General features: G+C 44.2%; 1 protein-coding gene across 4 annotated transcripts in view; it reads right to left on the bottom strand.

The window, feature by feature from the left end:
- CCR6 (C-C motif chemokine receptor 6) overlaps positions 1-21,484 on the bottom strand; it is a 60,946-nt gene that overhangs the window by 24,087 nt on the left and 15,375 nt on the right. For 3 of the 4 annotated variants that reach the window (XR_002787985.2, XM_023559362.2, XM_023559364.2), the window contains exon 2: positions 18,888-18,987. The exons of the other annotated variant lie outside the window; for it this stretch is intronic. The gene's annotated coding sequence lies outside the window, so the exon portion shown is untranslated. The remainder of the gene's footprint in view (positions 1-18,887; positions 18,988-21,484) is intronic. 4 annotated transcript variants of the gene reach the window in all.

The following is a 21,484-nucleotide window of genomic DNA, read 5'->3' as shown; positions in this document are numbered from 1 at the left end:
TTACCAAAAGGTCAGAGGTTCAAATCCACTTGGTGCTCCTTGGAAACCCAATGGGGCAGTTCTACTCTGTCCTGTAAGGTCACTATGAGTTGGAATTGACTCGAAAGCAATGGGTTTGGTTGTTTTTGAGTTTATTATATCAATACTACAAATGTAAAAATAATTTATATTATCTTGATAGAAGCAGAAAAAGCATTTGACAAATTCAGCATTAAAATTTCTCGGCGAACTTGGAATAATAGGAGCTTTTTCAACATGCTAAAGTGCATCTATGAAAACTTACAGCTGTCTTCTCATGTTTAATGATGAAAAACTCAATACTTCTTAAGACAACACCCACTTGCACCACTTTTTTAAATAGTGTACTGGAGGGCCTAGCCATTGCAACAAAGCAAGCAAAGAAATAAAGGCGATAAGATTAGAAAGAAACGCATATGTCTTTATTCATAGAAGACATGACCATCTATGTCGAAAATCCCAAATAATCTACAAACAAAGCTATTAGAATTTAGCAAGATTGAAGGATATGAGGTCAGTGTACACAAGTTGTCCATGGAAGCAGCAGTCAAGAGATCAAACAACATATTGCATTGGGCAAATTTGCTATAAAAGATCTCTTTAAAGTTTTAAAAGGCAATGATGTCACTTTGATGACTGGTGTGTCTGACCCAAGCCATGCTTTTTTCAGTTGCCTCAGGTGCATGTGAAAACTGAACAAAGAGAAAGGAAGACAGAAGAAGAATCAATGAGTTCAAATTGTGGCATTGGCAAAGAATATTGAAAATACCATGGACTGCCAGAAGAATGAACAAATCAGTCTTCAAAGAAATACAACCAGAATGCTCATTAGAAGCAAGACTGGTGAGATTTCAGCTCACTTCCTTTGGACGTGTCACTAGGAAAGACCAGCCACTAGAGAAGGACATCGTGTTTAGTGAAGTGGACGGTCGATGACCACTAGGGAAAACCTCAGTGAGATGGGTCGACACCGAACCTCAACAATGGTCTCCAACACACAATAACCATGCAGATGGCACGGAACTGGGCGAAGTTTCATTCTGTTATATATGAGATCACCATGAATCAGACCCAACTCAATGCAACTAACAACAACACACACAAATCAACTGCGGTTCTACACGCTAGCAACAAATCATTGGAAACTGACACTGAAAAAAAAAATTACAATAGCATCAAAAAACATGAAATATTTATGGACACATCAAGCAAGATATGTGCAAGATTTATAAACTGAAAATTACAAAACCTTACTGGGAGAAATTAAAGAAGATCTAGATGCAAAGATACCAGGTTCAAGATGAAGAGATTCAATATTGTTAAGATATCAGTTCTCCCCAAATTGATCTACAGATACAATGTAATCTAAATCAAAATTCCGACAAGGTTTTTTGTAGAAATTAACAAGTTTATTTTAAAATTTATATGGGAATTTTAGGAACTTAGAATAGCAAAAATAATTTTGAAAAAGAGAACAAAATTGAAGGACTCACACTACCTGACTTCAAGACTTACTATAAAGCTACAGTAATTGTGATGTTTGGTGTTGGTGAAAGGATACACACATACATCAGTGAAAAAGAACACAGACCCCAGAAACAGACCCACAGGTAGACAGTCAGGTGATTTTTAACTAAGGCACCAAGGCAATTCAATAGAGAAAGAACAGCCTTTTCAATAAATGGTGCAGGAACAACTGGATATTCATGTATAAAACCTTGAACCTTGTCCCTTACCTCAGGCCATATGCAAAAATTAACTCAAAATTGAAAACATACAGAAGAAAACATAGAGGAAATGTATTTGACCTCGGAAGTAGAAAAAACTGTCTTATATAAATTGGAAAAAGCATGAAATGTAAAAGAAATAAATTGGTAAATTGTATTTCATCAGAATTAAAACCTCAGTTGGAATTGACTTGACGGCAACAGGCTCGAGTTTTTGGGCTCTTTGAAAGACACTTAAGAAAATGAAAAAGCACACCATTAAATGGGAAACAAATTTGTAAACTCATACCTGATCATGGATTTTGATCCAGAACAAAGAACTCTTAAAACTCAATATTAAGAAGTCAAATAACTCAATAAAAAACAGGCAAAAAAAATTGAACACAATTCAGCAGGGGAAATACATGGATGGCAAATAAGAAAAGAGTTTCAATACCGTGAATAGTTAGGGAAGCGCAAAGGAAAACCACAGTGAGGTACCATTTCACACCTACAAGAATGGTTTTTCTCAAGGTAATATTTTCCACGTGTGGTTACCAAAATCTTTAAAATGTTAAAGCAGACAGACAGAGGCTGGGTTATTACTCCTCAGAAGCATACATTTAATCGTGGTGGGATCTTATCACTTTTGTATGTAATTAAAAAGGGTAATATGTTCACATGGCTTCAAATCTTAAAAGCAAAAGTCGTGTGCAAGTTTATGCTATCATTAGGGAACGAGGCAGCAGTGATTTAGTGTGGAATTCTCTCCTCCCTGAGGAAGACCCAGGTTCGGTTCCCTGCCAGTGCACCTCACCTGTCAGTGAAGGCTTGCTTGTTGTTATGTGCTAGACAGGTTTCAGCGGGGTTTCAGGACTAAGATGGACTAAGGAGAAAGAGCTGACAACCTACTTCCACAAATCAACTAATGAAAACCCTATAGGGCACAGTTCTACGCTGACACATACAGTGTCACCATCAGTCAGAATTAACTCGACAGCAACTGCTAGCTGGTAAGAATGGCTAAAATTAAAAAGGCAGATGCTGAGTGCAGGTGAAGACATGGAACTCTCCTACTGGGGCAGTGGGAATGCACAAGTGTGCAGCTACTTTGGAAAGGAGTGTGGCAGTTTCTTATAAGGTCAAACATGCACTTTTCACGTGAACCAGCAATCTGACTCCAAGAGAAATAAAAATGACAGACTTGTGCTTGAATTCACAGCGGGTCTATTCTTAATAGCTCAAAACTGGAAAGAACTTGAATGTCCATAAAACTGGTGAGTGAAGAAATAAATTGTAGTGTATCCATATATTAAGGTAAGACTCAAAAAAAAACGGAATGAGCTAGTGATACGTGCTCCAACGTGGGTGAATCTGAAAAGCATTTTCCAAGGTAAAGACTCCAGATACAGGAGACTACACGCCGATTATTCCATTTATATGGTTTCTAGACAAGGCGAAGAAGCCGTGGCAGAAATGAAGTCACTGATAGTCTTGGGCTGGGAATAGGAGGACGGGATTGACTACAAGGGACTTTTTCTGTGGTGATGGAAATGTTCACATCAGGGTTGTGATGGTAGCGCATGGCTCTACGCCTTTGCCAAAACCTATTGAATTGTATGCATCAAACTGAAGAAGTTCACTGTAGGTAAACTATACCTCAATAAAGCTAATAAAGACAGAATTGCAGACAGTGGCACACAAACGTGAGGTACAGGTAGTCCCTGACTTATGATGGGGTTCCTTTCTGACGACTCTGTCATAAATTGATTCTGACGTAAGTCAAATATCTGGGTTTTTTTGTTTTTGTTTCCATAGTCTGCTGTACAGAGGTGTTCTGAGCAGTAAACCATTATATTGAACATCTGCAAGTGAACACCTGAGAATAATGTCAGCAAATTACGTGCTGCAACATTGTGTGTTGTACGTATTAGTAACGATAAGATGTACAAAAAACAAAGGTGGCCCTACTAGCGGTTTGTGGTAACTGGAATATGTGGTAAGCCCAGGACGGCCTGTGAAAGGTCAGAGAAGGGAGCCATCGCTGAGGACTGAGGGGGTCGAGAAGGTTGGTGAGGGAGGTAGGCCTTGAAGGGAAATATGCACTCTGGGGACAGACTGGGGAGGGCGGGCTACACGGGGAGGGAGCCGTGAAGGTGGGAAGGCACAGGGTTACTTGAGTGAACAGCGAGGAGGAGCTGTTAGGGAGCAGTGTGAGATTCAGATCAGCCCAAGAAGGAGAGGATGGATCTGTGTGGGTACTGGGTGGGATGTTGTTGGGATTGGCATGGGATATGCCAAAATTCATTTTATATGCAGATGAGCCCAGTAATGATGTAAATAAAAGCAATCACAGTTTGTGAGCCATGGCTGGACCACCACCTGGGCAAATCATATTTTAACCATAGCACTAAGATATATTATTGCCACAGACTGAATTGTGTCCCCAAAAGATATGTTCAAGTCCTAACCCCTAGTACCTGGGAACATGACCTAGTATGGAAATAAGTCTATGAAGGTATTATCATTTAACATAAGGTCACACAGAAATGGGGTGTGTCCTAACCCCATCTGAGTGGTGTCCTTATAAGAAGAGGGGAGCACACACAGAAACGGGGTTAGACAGAAGAAGGATGGCCTGTGAAGATGCAGGTGGATTGTAGATTTCTGTCTACAAACCAGGGCATTCCAGGAGCCACAAGAAGCTAGGAGAGAGCCATGGACCTGGATCTTTCAGAATACTCAGAAGGAGTCAACATGGCTGATACCCAGATTTGGACTTTGTTATGGTTTGAATTCTGTCCCCCAAAAACATGTGTTGTAAATCCTAACCCCTATACCTGTGGCTATAATCCCATTTGGGAATGGGTTTTCTTTGTTATGTTAATGAGGCAGGGTTAGTGTAGAGTGTGAGATACAAAGGAGAAGATTAAGCAGGGAAGCAAGCAAGAGGAGATGGGGGAAGATAGATGCCAGCCCACATGAAGATCACCAAGGAGCCAAGGAATGGAAGCTGAGAAGAGACAAGGACCTTCCCCCAGAGCCAACAGAGAGAGACAGACTTCCCATAGAGCTGGTGCCCTGAATTCAAACTTCTAGCCTCCTAAACTGTGAGAAAATAAATTTCTGGTCTCTAAAGCCACCCACTTATGGTATTTTGTTACAGAGGCCCTAGGGATAATGTTTTCTGAATTCAGACTTAATTCAGGTCAACAAATGTTTATGAGATGTCTACCAAGGATAGGCACTGAGCATACAAAGATGAATGAAACAGAACTTCCAGCTTCAAGAAGGTGACAGGTGAACAAATAATTGCAAAAGTGTGTAGCACTAGAAATAGAGGAATGTACAAGAAAAAAGTGATCAACCCCTGGGGAAAAGAAGGCCATGTCAGCAAAGACTTTGTGGAGTCTACACATTGTTGTCGTTAGCTGCCGTTGAGTCAATTCTGACTCCTGGAAACCCCACGTGTGCAGAGTAGAGCTGCGCTCCATAACATCTTCAAGACTGTGACGTTTCAAAAGCAGATCATCAGGCCTTCCCTCCAAGGTACTTCTGAGTGGGTTCGAACCAATAAACTTTCAGCTAGTAGTCGAGCACTTAACCGTTTGTGCCGCCCGTGGGCTCCCGGATCCCTGGCTGGAAGATTTTGGAAATCCATTTGGTGCGAATGGGATACGCAGGCCGCGTTGGAAGGACTTCCCAAGTGGGAAAACGGAAGTTTGGTCTTAACCATGCCCTATTCATGAAACGCAATTTTAGTTTCCTCTCATTTACTCTTATTTCTGATTAGATTGTACATTGGGCTCAAACACAGCAACAATTGTGAGGACATCCGGCACAGGACCGGGCAGTGTTCAGTTCTGTTGTACATAGGATCGCTATGAGTCAGAACCAACTTGACGGCACCTAACAGCAACAACTGATTAGATTGTAAGCCTCTTGATGGTAGAATAAGTCACATTAAGCCAATATGCGTAAATCCTACACCTCCTTGCATAGTGTTGAGCGCCAGTGGGCGAGCGCGTGAGATCTACAAAACCGCCATTGCGGTTAGGAGTCAGCACTGTGATAGAGAGATTGCTGTCAGGTTTATTCATGCCCCTGACACTCACTGGAAATGATCCAGCCTGCCCCAAACCACCGTTTTACCACAAAACTCGTGTGAGTAGTTTTAAAGGAAATTGTGCTGGTGACAGACTAGCATCTGGGCCAGCACCACACCTAGAGACTGGTGTGACCCTTGCGTTCAAGTAAATGACCTCAAACCTGGAACAGAGATTACCCTCTCTTTGAAGAAACAAGATGTGGGTATTATATTATGAAAATTTTGATGGTGAGGAATTAAGGAGTTTTAAAACAAGTATTTCTGTACCTTCTTGAAAGCCCTCAGGGTAAAAAGTATCGATGTATGATGATGAAGAATGTGCGTCAGCTTTGCTGGGCCATGATTCTCTGTTCATATGTGATCACTCCCATGACGGGATCTGCTGCGAATGGCCAATTCGTTGAAAGGGAGTTTCCTTGGGGTTTTGGCCGGCATCTAAACATAAGCAGATCTTCTGGCTTTTTGCTCACTCTGTCCATTTCACCTCTGAAGCAACCAATCAACCAGAGTGAAGTTATTTGAAGCAAGGAGTCCTGCTCAGCTGCATTTTTAAGGCTTGCCCTTTCCTTTCTCCCACATACTCCTTACTGCTACCCTTCTGCCAGAGCTTATTTTGGGGTCATTTAGACTGTGTGGATCATAACAAATTATGGGTGACACTGCGAAGAATGGGAATTCCAGAACACTAAATTGTGCTCATGAGGAACCTTTACATAGATCAAGAGGCAGATGTTCGGACAGAACAAGGGGATACGGATTGGTTTAAAGTCAGGAAAGATGTGCATCAGGGTTGTATTCTTTAGCCATACCTATTCAATCTGTACACTGAGCAGATAATACGAGAAGCTGGACTATATGAAGAAGAATGGGGCATCAGGATTGGAGGAAGACTCATTAACAACCTGCGTTATGCAGATGACACAACCTTGCTTGCTGAAAGTGAAGAGGACTTGAAGCACTTACTAATGAAGATCAGAGACCACAGCCTTCAGTATGGATCGCACTCCAACATAAAGAAAACAAAAATTCTCACAACTGGACCAATGAGCAACATCATGATAAATGGAGAAAAGATTGAAGTTGTCGAGGATTTTATTTTACTTGGATCCACAATCAACACCCGTGGAAGCAGCAGTCAAGAAACCAAAAGACACATCGCACTGGGTAAATCTGCTGCAAAGGACCTCTTTAAAGTGTTGAAGAGCAAAGATGTCACCTTGAAGACTAAGGTGCGCCTGACCCAAGCCAGGGTATTTTCAATTGCATCATAAGCATGTGAAAGCTGGACAATGAATAAGGAAGACCGAAGAAGAATTGACGCCTTTGAACTGTGGTGTTGGCAAAGGATATTGAATATACCATGGACTGCCAAAAGAACGAACAAATCTGTCTTAGAAGAAGTACAACCAGAATGCTCCTTAGAAGCACGGATGGTGAGACTGCATCTTACATACTTTGGACATGTTGTCAGGAGGGATCAGTCCCTGGAGAAGGACATCATGCTTGGCAAAGTACAGGGTCAGCAGAACAGAGGAAGACCCTCAACAAGATGGACTGACACAGTGACTGCAACAATGAGCTCAAGCATAACAACGATTGTAAGGATGGCGCAGGACCGGGCAGTATTTGGTTCTGTTGTGCATAGGGTTGCTATGAGTCGGAACAAACTCGATGGCACCTAACAGCAATAACAACAACAAAGTCACATATAAAAAACATATTATACTTCAACTGATTCTTAAACTGTAATTTATTTACCTTTGGAATTTAAACGTTTCCCAAGTGAGTGTCTCTCAATCTTGTGGGCATGCTGAGACTTCTACAAAACTAATGAGCATCCAGAATGTCTGCAGGGCAAACTATTGTAATTGTCTTTTGGTGGAAGTCCTAGTGGCACAATGGGTAAGTGCTCGGCTGCTAACCCGAAGGCTGGTGGTTCGAACCCACCCAGCAGCTCCTTGAGAGAAGGACCTGGTGATGTGTTCCCATAAAGATTTGTTGTTGCTGTTGCTGTTGTTGTTGGTAGGTGCCTTCAGGTCCGTTTCCACGCATAGCTACCCTATGGGACAGAGCAGAGCTGCCCCAAAGGTTTTCTAGGCTGTAATCTTTACGGGATCAGATCGTCAGGTCTTTCTCCCACAGAGCCACTAGGTAACTTTGAACTGCTGACTTTTCGGTTAGTGGCCAACTGCTTAACAACTTCACCACCAGGACTCCTTCCTGTAAAGATTAAAAGAAAAAAAGAAGAAAAACAGCCTAGAAAATCCTATGGGGCAGTTCTTCTCTGTCACATGGGGTCACTGTGAGTCAGAATCGGCCCAACGGTATCCAACAACAAGGTGGAATTGACTCTGGGTGGCGAAGACGGTTAAGTGCTTGACTACTAGCCAAAAGGTTGGCAGTTCAAACCCACCCTGAGGTGGCTTGGAAGACAGGCCTGGTGATCTGCTTCCTAAAGGTCACAGCCTTGAAATCCCTTTGCACATGTGGGGTGGCCATGAGTCGGAATTAACTCGATGGCAACTAACAACAATAACAAAGAGGGTATCACCTTTTATTCAATTTGGTTTTACAATTAACACCCTTCTTGTCCAACATTTGGAGCCTTGCTGGTACAGTGGTTGAGAACTTGGCTGCTAACCAACATGTCGGCAGTTTGAATCCTTGGAAACCCTGTTGAGAGTTCTCTTCTGTCCAATAGGGTCACTATGAGTTGAAATCAAGTCGACAGCAAAGGGTTTGGTTTTCCAGTATTCAGCTGTGTTGAGTAAAGCACTGATAGTTGCTGTCTCAACAATTCCCCACTATCACCACCTGCCTGCATGTTAGGTCCCCACCAAAACCAAACCAAGCCTGTTACCATCAAGTTGATTCCGACTCATAGCAACCCTATAAGACAGAGTAGAGCTGCCCCATATGGTTTCTAAGGAGTGGCTGGTGGATTCAAACTGCTGACCTTTTGATTAGCAGCTAAGCTTTTAACCGCTGTGCCACCAGGGCTCCTAGGCCCAACCAAAACCAAACCAAATCCACTGCTGTTGAGTCAATGCTGACTCATAGAGATCCTAAAGACAGAGTAGAACTACCCCACAGGGTTTCCAAGGAGTGGCTGGTGGATTCAAACTGCCAACCTTTTGGTTAGCAGCCATAGCTCTTAACCACTATGCCACCAGGGTTTCCTAGGCCCGCACAGGCCTTAATAATTCTTTCAGGCTACAGTGTGGCACTGCACCAGGCAAAACACCTGTGTACCTAAAACAACAAGTGCCCCTGGTATCTTAAGTAACGCAAAGGCAGTTCTCACTCACTAAGGTTTGTGTCAACACAATATTAAATGACTCCACTGTGGTGCTCCAGCCAGATAGACCTGGGAATTTCACCAGGCAAGCCTTGACTGAGTTAGCGCCTGACTCCAGTGCCCGCTTCGCTGCGCCGCATTGACTCAGCTTTAAGACAGACTATGTACTGTAACCAGCACCCGTCAGTTTGTCACGCTGTGGTGGTCTGCATGTTGCTGTGATGCTGGAAGCTAGGCTACCAGTATTTCAAATGCCAGCAGGGTCACCCCTCGTGGATATGTTTCAGCAGAACTTCCAGACTAAGACAGACTAGGAAGGTAGACCTGGCCATCTACTTCCAAAAATCAGCCAATAAAAACACTACGGATCACAACAGAACATTGTCTGATATAGTGCTGGAAGATGAGCTCCCTTGGTTACAAGGTAATCAAGATACACAGTGGCCACAACAATGGACTCCAACACACAGACGACCGTGATGATGGCACAGGACGGGACAGTGCTTTATCCTGTTGTATTTGGGGTCACCATGAGTTGGATGGCAGCCAACAACAACATGTGATTTGAAGAGTGTAACATCTTCAGCTGCCTTCTGCTTCTCCTGACCTTATTCACCCTTGCCCAGCCCTGAACACAGCGAGACATTGTGGGTGGGCAAATTACTGAGTCCATTTCCACTGGAAATCAAGGTGGTCTTGTGCAGAGCTGCCCAGTGCCCTTCTCTCCCATGGGTAATGGAGGGAGAGCACAGAGTTCCAGAAGCCTCAGGAAATCTCCCCAGAGCTGCCCCCCAGCCCCTCACAACTATTCACTCCACTCCGCACACCCTGGTTTCAGCCTGCATGTCAGTGTGGTCTGAGCTTCTCAGTCCCTTTCAATTGGATACTTCCATCATTCCATGGCCTTGAGGTCTTTCACCCTGCCCCCTGCACACCCCCACATCAGCCTGAGCTCCCCTAGTCCCAGCCTACATTGCACACCAGGCACTATCGGGCTCAGGAGACAAACTAAGGTAAATGTAGGCACCACAGCACAGTTGTTTAGGAAGGAAAGCTGGGCACACTCTCTGCATCCTCCCCTTGCAATGACATGGGCCCCAGGCCAAAGATTTTGCTGTAGGAATTGGCCATGAACGAGGGCTTCATACTGAATATAGAGGTCAGGAAGGTATGGGCTGACACAGAAAGCCACAGCATTGAGGGCACCCAGATTTTTCTGGCTGTTGATGATTAAGTTACTGGGTGCTTTCTGTAGGCCACCGGTTCACTCAGTCCTTCCCACCTCGGAGGCTTGGTTCTTCGCAATGCGTCTATGATTGAACCAAGGTTCAGCGAGGTAACGTTCCAAGGTCATTCAGCAACCTTGTGACCGCCCTCGAATTTGACCTTTGGTCTCACTGATTTTAAAAAGATTACACTACCTTCTCTGTTGGATAATGAGAAAGAAAGACAAAAGGAGTATTGACGTATCCAAACTCTTGGTGTTGGCGAAGAATACTGAATACATCATGGATTACCAAAAGAATGAACAAATAAGCCTTGGAAGAAACACAACGAGAATACTCCTTAGAAGCGAAGATGGTGAGACTTACATTCACTTTGGACACATCATCAGGAAAGACCAATTGCTAGAAAAAGACATCATATTTGGTAAAGTAGAGGGTCAGCAAAAATGAGGGAAACCCTCCATGAGATGGATTGACACAGTAGCCTCAACAATGGACTCAAACATACAAATGATCAGGGAGACGGCACAGGACTGAGCAACATTTTGCTCTATTGTACTAAGTTGTTGTTGTTGTTGAGTTGGTTCTGACTCATAGCGATCCCATCCATGTACAACAGAACGAAGCACTGCCAGGTCCTGCGCCATGCTCACAATCATTGTTATGCTTGAGCCCATTGTTGCAGCCACTGTGTCAATCCATCCCGTTCAGGGTCTTCCTCTTTTCTGTTGACCCTGTAATTTACTATGCATGATGTCCTTCTCCAGGGACTGATCCTTCCTGATAACATGTCCAAAGTATGTAAGACGCAATCTCTCCATACTTGCTTCCAAGGAGCATTCTGGTTGTACTTCTTCCAAGACAGATCTGTTCTTTCTTTTGGCAGTCCAACCCCAAGCCAACAGCACAGTCCAAAGGCGTCAATTCTTCACTGTGATTCAGAGCCTACTCAATGGCAGCAACAACACTACCAGGCTGGCTTCTCTCCTGGACTTCCTCCTGTGAGCACCAGAGGAAGCACAGAAGGGGAGAAAAGTAGAAGTGACGTCATTGCAAGAGTGTCCACACGCCACGTAGCCAGATGAAAGAAATGTGCATGCAAGAAACAGAAATGGCACAGGAAACAGTTTGAGGGATGTAAGCCACTCGGATGCCAGCCGGAAGTCATCATCCTTGAGAGCTTACTGCCCCCTCCCTGCTGGCAGTTCACCACCTGTGTTCACCCACAGGAACAGAAGAAAGAATCAGAGAAGACTGTACTCCAGATCTGGACCAGCAAGGAGGAACTTGTCAGTGAACAAAGGGGCCGAAGAGGTAAGCTGTGTGATTCTGACAAGAGCCTCCAGGTATGCTCAGGTGCTCAAAAAGAGACGTGACAAATGGCAAAGAGAGGGGCACAGACTTACAAATTAACTTTGGGAAGACAAAGCCCATGATGATCCAAGTGTCGCCAAATACATAAGGACAACCAAAACGACTCTTTAAAATTAGGTTCCAAGATAAAAGAGGAGAGGAAAAAGGGATAAGCCAGTTGATTGGAGATGATGGCACAATGATGACAGATTTAACCAATTCTTTAACAAACATTATTGAGCCTTTTAAATAAACACATATTATATATATTCTCTCTGCCAGCACCACGAAATACAGATAGAACAGAGTCCTGTCTTACACGTTCCTAAAACTAGAGAAGACAGAATTTATCAACTCCTATTTTACGTCTTTCTATTCATTCTAGGAAATCAGTCCAACAACACTGAGGAAACTTCAGGGTTAGGTTGCCCAACTCCGATGAATTAAGACTGTGGAATCCCAGGAATAGATCTGGTGCGGGAACTAGCAAAATGCATTATCAAAAAGTTGTTGTTTGTTGCTGTTGTTAAAAAAAAAAAAAAAAAAGTTACCTTCGAGTCAATTCTGACTCATAGCAACCCTATAGGACAGTGTAGACCTGCCCCATAGGGTTCTGAGGAGCAGCTGGTGGATTCGAACTGCCAACCTTCTGGTTAACAGCCGAGCATTTTAACCACTGTGCCACCAGGGATCCAAGAAATTTACATGCATGCATGTTTAAGAGGGAAGAATGTCAAACGACTCGGTGACGATTTAGAAATGTTGTGTGCCATCAGGTCGATTCCTACTCACAGCAACCCTATAGGGCAGAGCAGAACTGCCCCATAGGGTTTCCAAGGCTGTAAATCTTCACAGAAGCAGACTAGCACATCTTTCTCCCGAGGAGCCGCTGGTGGGTTCAAACTGCCAACCTTTTAGTTAGCAGGCAATTCCGACTTATAGTGACCCTGTGTAAACAGAATGAAACACTGCCCGGTCCTGCACCATCCTCACAATCATTTTTATGCTGGAGCACATTGTTGCAGCCACTGTGTCAGTCCATCTCATTGAGGGTCTTCCTCTCTTTTGCTGACCCTCTATTTTACCAAGCATGATGTCCTTCTGTGGGACTAGTCCCTCCTGATAACGTGTCCAAAGTCCAAGACAAAGTCTCAGATGAAGTTTCAGAAAGAGGAAAGATAAACCCTCCACTGGCCTCAGGTTTGAGGTTGATCAAGGCAGGTCCTGGCTGGTGTTAATAAAGAACAGTGGGAGAGCTGAGATGGAAGTTGTGGCCATTCAGGGTCAGCGTGGGTTTTTGAAGAATGAGTCTTATAAGACAGATCTCCAACCTTTGTTGTCATGGTTACTAGACTGCAGAGTAGGGAGGGGTCACAGTCATTGTGTGTCTATGATCAAGCCTGAGATGAATAAGCAATCGAGGTGGGAACTATGATCTGAGTGAAAGCACAAGAGGGTTTGCTAGTGGGTTGGATGACTGCCCACAAGGTCCTGGTCTGCCAGTCACCCAGTGGGACCGTGGGGACTTAGCTTTTCAGACGTGCCCAGCCCGATGTTGTTATTAATGGTAACGATGAAAATAGAGGAGGAACACTTATTGGGTCTGAGGGCAACAAACCAAAAAGAAAACCAAACCTGCTGCTGTTGAGTCAATTCCTATATGACTCATAGAGACCCTGTAAGACAGAGTAGAACTGCCCCATAGGGTTTCCAAGGAGCAAATGGTGGATTCAAACTGCCCACCTTTTGGTTAGCAGCCAAGCTCTTAACCACTGTGCCACCAGGCTCCCTGAGGATGACAAGGAGCCTAAAAAGATAATTAATATGTTCGGTGACAGAATCAATGTTCTGGAGAAAATTGTTTGATTCCCTACTGAAACTTGGTATGGAAAATAGAAGATTCTGCACTTGAATTTAAGTAGACAACTACAGAGACAGAAGATGACAGTTCAACGGCAGCAAGAATCTCAAGAGTGTAACTGGACAGTAAGCTCACTAGGAGGAAGAGCCCTGGTCGCACAATGGTTAAGCCCTTACCTGCTAATCGAGAGGTCGGTGGTTCGAACCCATCAGACCTGGTAATCCGATTCCGTAAAGACTACAGCCTTGGAAACCCAATGGGGCAGTTCTACTGTGTCCTACAGGGTCGCCATGAGTTGGAATTGACTGATGGGCAACGGGTTTGGATTTTTTGGTTTTCACTAACAGGCTGGTGAAACAGCATAACTTGGGCACAGTCACCCAACCCACTAGGAAACTATCTCATTGCAGCTTCATCTAGATCATCTTTCCCCCTTGAATGCTTATTGATTTCAGAGTTAATATCAGATACAGAGTGTGAAGTGTCAGGAAAAGAAGAATGCTTGTGGTCTGCAGAATAGTGGTTCCCAGAGATGTCCGTGCCCTAATCCCTGGAACTTGTGGATATGCTACCTTACACAGCAAAAGGACTCTGCAGATGGGATTAAGGGTACAGACCTTGAGATGGGAGAGTATCCTGGATTATCCAGGTGGGCACAATCTAATCACGTGAATTCTTAAAGTGGAGAACCTTTCCCAGCTAGGTCAGAGAAACTAGGGAAGGAAGAGAGATGTGAAGCGTGAGAGAGACTCGATCCGTTGTTGTTGGCTCTGGAGATGGAAGAACCAAGACCAAAATTCAATCCCATGGTTGTCGAGTCATTTCCAACTCATGGTGACCCCATGGGGTGCAGAGTAGAATTGCTCCACTGGGTTTTCTTCATAGTAATCTTTACAAAAGCAGATCTCCTGGCCTTTCTTCTGGGGCACTGCTGGGTGTGCCTGATCCACCAAACTTTCAGCTAGTAGATGGACACAAACGGATTGTGCCACCCACACACTTTTGAAGACGGAATTAAGAGTTCACAATTCAGGAGCCCTGGGTGGCCTCCAGAAAATGAGAGCATCCCCCAACAATAGCCAACAACAAAACAGGGGTCTACTCTTCCAGCTGCAAGGAACTGAATTCTGAAAATCACCTGACTGAACTAAGAAAGGGATCCTCCCCAGGGATTCCAGAATGGAACCCAGACCTGCCCACACTTTGATTTTAGTCCCAAACCAAAAAAAAAAAACCACTGTCGTTGAGTTGATTCCAACTCATAGCCACCCTATAGGACAGAGTAGAACTTCCCTATAGGGTTTCCAAGGCTGTAATTTTTACTGAGGACCAAGGTGCGCCCGACCCAAGCCATGGTATTTTCAATCACTCATATGACTGTGAAAGCTGGGAAACAGATAAAGAAGGCTAAAGAATTGGCACCTTTGAACTGTGGTGTTGGTGAAGAATATTGAATATACCCTGGACTGTCAGAAGAACAAACAAATCTGTCTTGGAAGAAGTACAACCAGAATGCTCCTTAGAAGTGAGGATAGCGAGACTTCTTTTCGTCTCATGTACTTTGGACATGTTATCAGGAGGGACCAGGCCCTGGAGAAGAACTTTGTGCTTGGTAAGGTAGAGGGTCAGTGAGGAAGAGAAAAACCCCCAACAAGATGGACTGACGCAGTGGCTGCAACAAGGGCTTAAACAGGGCAATGACTGTGAAGACGGCACAGGACCAGGCAGTGTCTCGCTCTGTTGTACACAGGGTCACTACGAGTCCGAGCAGACGCGAGGATGCCTAATAACAATAACAGGAGGGGAAGGGAGGGGAAAGGAGGGCGGCATTGTTTAGGGGGCTCTGAGTTTTTGTTAATGGTGGGGGAATAGTCTGAAAACAGATGACGGTTGCACAATATGATGAACGTAATTGATGTCAGTGAAAGTACATGTAAAAATTGTTGAACTGGCAAATGTTTATTTATACATATATACACATATACATATATGTTTGCATACATGCATATGTATATACATACATGTATACGTGCATAAATATATACATATACATATTATGTATATATATGTGTGTGTGTGTGTGTATATATATTTATACAGTCACACACCACATAATGTCTGTTCAGGAAACGTCTGACTGCACACAGGTCCGTGGTCCCATAAGGTTAAGATATTCTTACGTAAAACCCATAGTTGTGAATCAACGCCCGTAAAGCCTATTATATTAAAAGTTCCTGGTACATAACGATGGTTCGTAATAACAAATGAGTGCTACTTTGCGACACACATCAAAACATTATTATTACTATATTACTATGTTAAAGATGTCAGTGTGTCTGGAAGTGTCTCTTTAATGTTTCTTGAATGCATAACTTAGAAATGTAAACTATATACTGTACACTAAGGCAAACATTTGACTAACTGACGTTAGAGACAAACCATACCTAACTGTCCGGATCTATGTACAAGTTCGATTTAAAGACAGACTTGGGAACAGAACTCGTTTGTAACCCCGGGTCCGTCTGTACACAATATGGTGTTTGCACAGCGTCCAAATCACATAACGTCCTATTTTACAGAACGCATCACGGATGTTAAGCAACACAAGACTGTGTATATATATATTTCACTACAATTAAACAGTGAGTCGGGCCTGTTGTAAGCCTCGACAGCCTGCAGGCTTGCTCCAATCCTGAAGTTGCCCGATTCAGTGAGTGTGGGGAGGGCCTTCCTGGCAAACAAATCATCCAGGCAGCCTGCTGGCCCTCACGCCAGGCCCCAACATGGGGTGTATCCAGGCACTCAGAGATGGTGCGGAACAAAAAGCGGGCAGGCCTCGCCTGTGCTAACTCCTGGTTGGTCCTCTTCTCACATGGATGTACTTTGCACTAAGAATGCAGGAGAAAGATGTGGCGGTCTGCTTCTGTAAAGATTTACAGCCTTGGAAACCCTACGGGGCCGTTCTACTCTGTCCTGTAGGGTCGCTAGGAGTCGGAATCAACTAGATGGCAATGGCTTTGGACGAAGAAATCAACCTTTACTAAAAGATACAGCTTAGAATGGTTTCCTCCCCTTTTTAGAGGTGCATAAGAAGTCAAACACTCATGTGACTTTCGCATTTAAGGTTCGAAGCCGTGCAAATACATCACCCTTTTAAATGGAATGCAAATATGCTGAGGTCCCACCAGAATTACAGGCAGGCTTCTGAGGGGTAATAATCCAGCCGCTGCCGCTGCTGCTGGTTGACTTTGACATTTCAAAGGTTGTTACCACACATGAAAAGAAAGTGTTTCTTTCAGAAGAACTTAATTCTAATTGGGTAACATTGGGGCCAGGAGTGGGCTGGGGTGGCAGCAGGGATGGGGCAGCAGAAGGGAAGGAAGGGGTCCCGGGCAGAGGGGGGCTATTGAAGAGGCGGGGGCGGGGGGAAGCAGATCAACTTCAACTGGGTATCCATTCGGCCAAGGGCAATCTCCACCCAAAGAGTCAGATATGGGGAAGCCACTAACGATATTTATCAAAAGATTATCAGTAAGAAAACTGTGTTAAATTGTAATTTGAACAAATTTCATAACAAATTAAACAGTTTGTGAAAGTTAAATTGAAACAGAAGATTTTAAATCTGAGCTGACTTCCATAAATGGCGATGGTGCCACAATACAAAGAGCAAGAAAGAAGTGTGTGCACGTGTGTGTATATGTGTGTATATTTGTGTGTGTGTATCTGTGCAATTCATATGTACGTGCGTGGTGTGTATGTGTGTGGGAGGGTGTGGGGGTGTATATAGACATGTGGTATGCAAGTGTGTATGTGTCTAGGAGGGTGTATGTGTGTGGGTATTTGTGTGGTTCATATGTATGTGTGTGTATGTGTGTGTACGTTTGGTTCATATATGTGCGTAGTTCATATGCATGTGTGTGGATGTACAAGTGTGCACATGTGTGGGAGGGTGTGTGTGGTACGTATGCACGTGGTGCGTGTGTTTGTGTGTGTGTGTGTTGTGTGTTGTCAATTAAGTGTGAACTACATACTGGGCATTGGGCTCATGGCTTTCCACCTATTACCTCTTTTAACTTCATGAAAGCTCTTTAAGGTAGGCGTTATGCCATTTCATACGTGGGAACAATACAGCTCATCCGAGACCGTGAGAAATGGTGCTGTTTGCCCCCCAGTCTCTTAACCACTTGGTCTCCAGAAGATCTCGCTGAAAAGCTGCAAAATTCTCACAAGATCTTAAATAATTATTTTAAAATTTCTTATTGATATCAGAATCGTACATGCTGCAATGGTGGGTATAATCAGCACACATTTTTTGGAACTTTTATACTTTTTAAAAGAAACCTCAGTGGAGCTGACACACTAGGCTGCCTTCCTTCTGCTTTTGAATAAAAGTGGTTAAGAAGGAAGCCGAAAGGTTTTTTCCAGTGATTTGTTTATTGGTTTTTTTTTTTTTTGGTTCCTTTTATCTTGTTGAAAACTTGATTTTCAGTTTTCTTTTTTATTTGCCTTTAACAATGTCAAGGACAGCTTTAATCCAGACCTTGCATTTCTCTCTTCTTTACAGTGCTGATGTCTATAATATCTGTTTTCATGCGTCAGCATCAACGTGACAGCTACAGGTTTCCCAGCTTCTCCAGGCTGGGGAGCCAACCCTGGATGACTCTAATGTCATCGTGTGCTCCTCTATGGTCCTAAGAAAATGACGTCCAGGCCATTGTGGCATTTGCAGCAATTTTCAGAGTCTTGCCTGCATCGTACGCAGTCTCATTAAGATTTATTAGATTTCTCCTGAATAACTTCACTTCCAAGCTCGTTGCCGCCCAATCTCCTCGCTCTCAGATCCCACTCACTACTGCACGTCGTATAAGTCATTACTGCATCCAAAACATTCCTTAGCTTACCTTTCAGTGCTTCAAAATCTTAGCTTAGTTTTTCATTTTTCAAAGTCTTTTCGTTTATTTGGTTAAATAAAGAATGGAATTTCCTGTAGCCCAATGTCCCACAGGTACTTAGCATATGAAGAAGCCGTACCCAAGCCATTGCCCAACCTCTATGCAAGGCAGGCAGAATAAACACTCATTCCACATCTGCAGGGAAGGTGGGCTTCCTGAATGGGCAGCCCTCTTGCTGCAGTTGCAAGGACAAAGCGCTTAGGAGAGGAAGACCGTTTCATTAAGTGCAAGCTGTGTTAAGATGCCAGAATCCTGGAATAGCAAGAGTAAAACAACTCCATGTCTAACACTCCCATCTCTGGCAAAGGTGCCAACAAAGTTAAGTTTTTGAAAGAAAAAGTTTAGGGATACCTCAACATGCTCACCTTAAGGAACACACTAATCCGAAGTGAATTGTTGGGTTACGTGCAGCGGGATGACGCTCCGGGCATTCACATCACAGACTCAGTCCTGCTAAGACGCGATCTGTCGGGGTCATTGGGAAAAAAGGTAGTGAGATACCAGAATTGGCCAAAAGCAAATTGCTAGCTGACCACTTCCTATTTAAGAGGAACGCCTACCTACCCAAAGGGAGATGCTTAACCATGTACATCCTGTAGGTTAGAAAAGAACCATGTGACTCCAAGAAATCAGTCACAACACTTTTAAAGTTGGGTGTGGTGGCTCCCCGGAACAGCGGTATCCCTGGCTCGATTTTCAATTTGTGACCACGGGTTTGTTCTCATTCCTTCGCCTGATTTTCTCATGTGATCACGTGGGAAGATGGGAAAGCATGTGGCCAGTGGCAAAGGCTCTGGGGTCCTCGGCTGGGTTACACTACCAGTGTGCACCCCTCTCTGTGCCTCAGTTTCCCCCCTGCACAGAGAGATTGTGAGGGTCCTGAGTGTTTTCAGGAGAAATGACTGGGTTAGTCGGCGAGCAGCTGTTGAACAGTGCCTGGAATAGAGCAGGTCCTTAATGGGTACCAGCCATTTTCACGTATAGGCGTCCCTGGTGGTGCGAACAGTGTACACACTCGGCTGCTAGCCAAAAGGCTGGAGGTTTGAGTCCGCCCAGAGGCGTCTCGGAAGAAAGGCCTGGTAATCTACTTCCAAAAAACCTAGCCACTGAAAACCCTAGGGGGCACGGTTCTATTCTGACGCTCATGGGGTCACCATGAGTCAGAATCAACTAGACAACAACAGGTTGTTATTAGTGTATAGTCTGGGATCAGAGCCACGAGTCCCTAAAAAGCTGGGCATATAATCTTTATGAGACAGCAGACGACACTTATAACAAGCACCTGAAATTAGAGATAACAAGAAACAGTAATTGATGATTCACTTGGAGGACTGACTTTAAGGTAAAATGATATTTTTTTATTTAAATAGAGAGAAAAAGAAAACAGAATTCCAGATCATAGGTGTCCACCACCATATAGTGGGTTGCTGTGAGTTAAGTCTAGGGAAATACCAGAATCATTTAACAAAGGGATTCAAAGGACCGCTAAGAAGCAAGACTGGAAAAAGTGCCCGAGTGGTACAAGCGGTTTGCTTTCCGCTGCTAACCTAAAGGTTGGCAGTTTGAACCCACCCCGTAGCACCGTGGAAGAAAGGCCAGGTGAACGGCAGGGCTGGGTTGACTCACACTTTCACTGGTGAAAGTACTTCGCCTCCTCTCACTTACAGAGCTTAGGATTTCCTCTGACGCTGGGCAAGCTGTGCCCCTTCGTGTCTAAGATGAATCTTTCCAGGCTGCCCTCATCCTCTCTGACCTGAGACCTGCTGACTGTTGAATGGCGAGAAACATCAGCTCCTCCTTCCTGGCGTCCCCAGCCCTTCCCACAGAGGCTTCACGTCTTCCCTCTCCTCTTCACCTCGACCGACCGTGACCCCGGAAGTTCTGCGTCTCAGTGGGGAGCCCCAAGCTCCTCACAGAGGAAGAACAGGTCACCTGGGAATTCAGGAACATGTGTATTGACTTCTCCAGTCCCGTCTTTTCTACTTTCTGTTCCCCTGAACTTCCCCTTTGATGGCTTTCTTTAGCAGGACTGTGAGAAGGTAAATCTTTGATAGATAATTTAGCCCTGGACGTGGCCTTGCCTTACAAAGGAAAGAAAGAAAAAGACAGCTGGGACTTTCCTAAGGGCCAAGAAGGAGCAAGAAATAGAGATTTAGCAGGCTGAGAAAAGCATCACTGAGCAGCTACACAGAAAGCTGATGAACTGAGAAGGCTCAAGGTCAGTTACTCACCTTGCAAACCAAGAAGTTAGTTACTAAGTAGCTTGAAAACCAGTACGCCGGCCACCTTTCAGAGATTGCAAACTCTTGCCTTTTGTTTGTACTTTTCCAAGGTCAGGGGAGATGCAAGAAGTCTCCCCAGGAGTGGTCTCCTCCCTACACCCTCTTTCCCTACCCCCAGAAAAGAGGTGAATCTGTGAGAAACTTAGACCTAGCCTTCAGTGGCCCCCACTTCTGTGGTCTGCCCTCCTTCAATTCCAATAAGTGAGGTTGAAACTCGGTGGCGATCCACCGGCCTTTGTGGTGTCTGATAGGTTCTTTGCTCCAATGTCCCTTCGACATTTCCAAGTAAAAATCCAAATTATATGTTATCCTTAGGGAGTTTCTGCCCATTTCCTCCTTCTCCCTCTGAAAAATGCTCCATGTTAAAGATCCTGTTAGATTTTACCCTATTTAATCCTCCTCAAACTTAACATGATGCTGTTCTTTTGCGTAGACAAGAAAAGGAACATAAAAAAGAAAGACAGCATAGAGTTACGCATTTTACGTAACAGTTTTTACAGTCAAAATTTTGACAAAATTAAAAGTCCACTCAGAACACGTTCCAATGATCCGTTAGTAAATTCATGCTGCAGTCATAGGAATAGCTGTGAGTTTTTCCTCAGGGAACCCTCTCCCTGTGGCTGTCCTAGTGGAAATGGAGAACAGACAATGTAATTCAGAGGGGGTTCTCTGCAGCTCAG

The sequence above is a fragment of the Loxodonta africana genome, chromosome 1 (genome assembly GCF_030014295.1).
Source record: "Loxodonta africana isolate mLoxAfr1 chromosome 1, mLoxAfr1.hap2, whole genome shotgun sequence".
Classification (NCBI taxonomy): Eukaryota; Metazoa; Chordata; class Mammalia; order Proboscidea; family Elephantidae; genus Loxodonta; species Loxodonta africana.
This window is presented reverse-complemented; position numbering and strand designations above follow the sequence as displayed.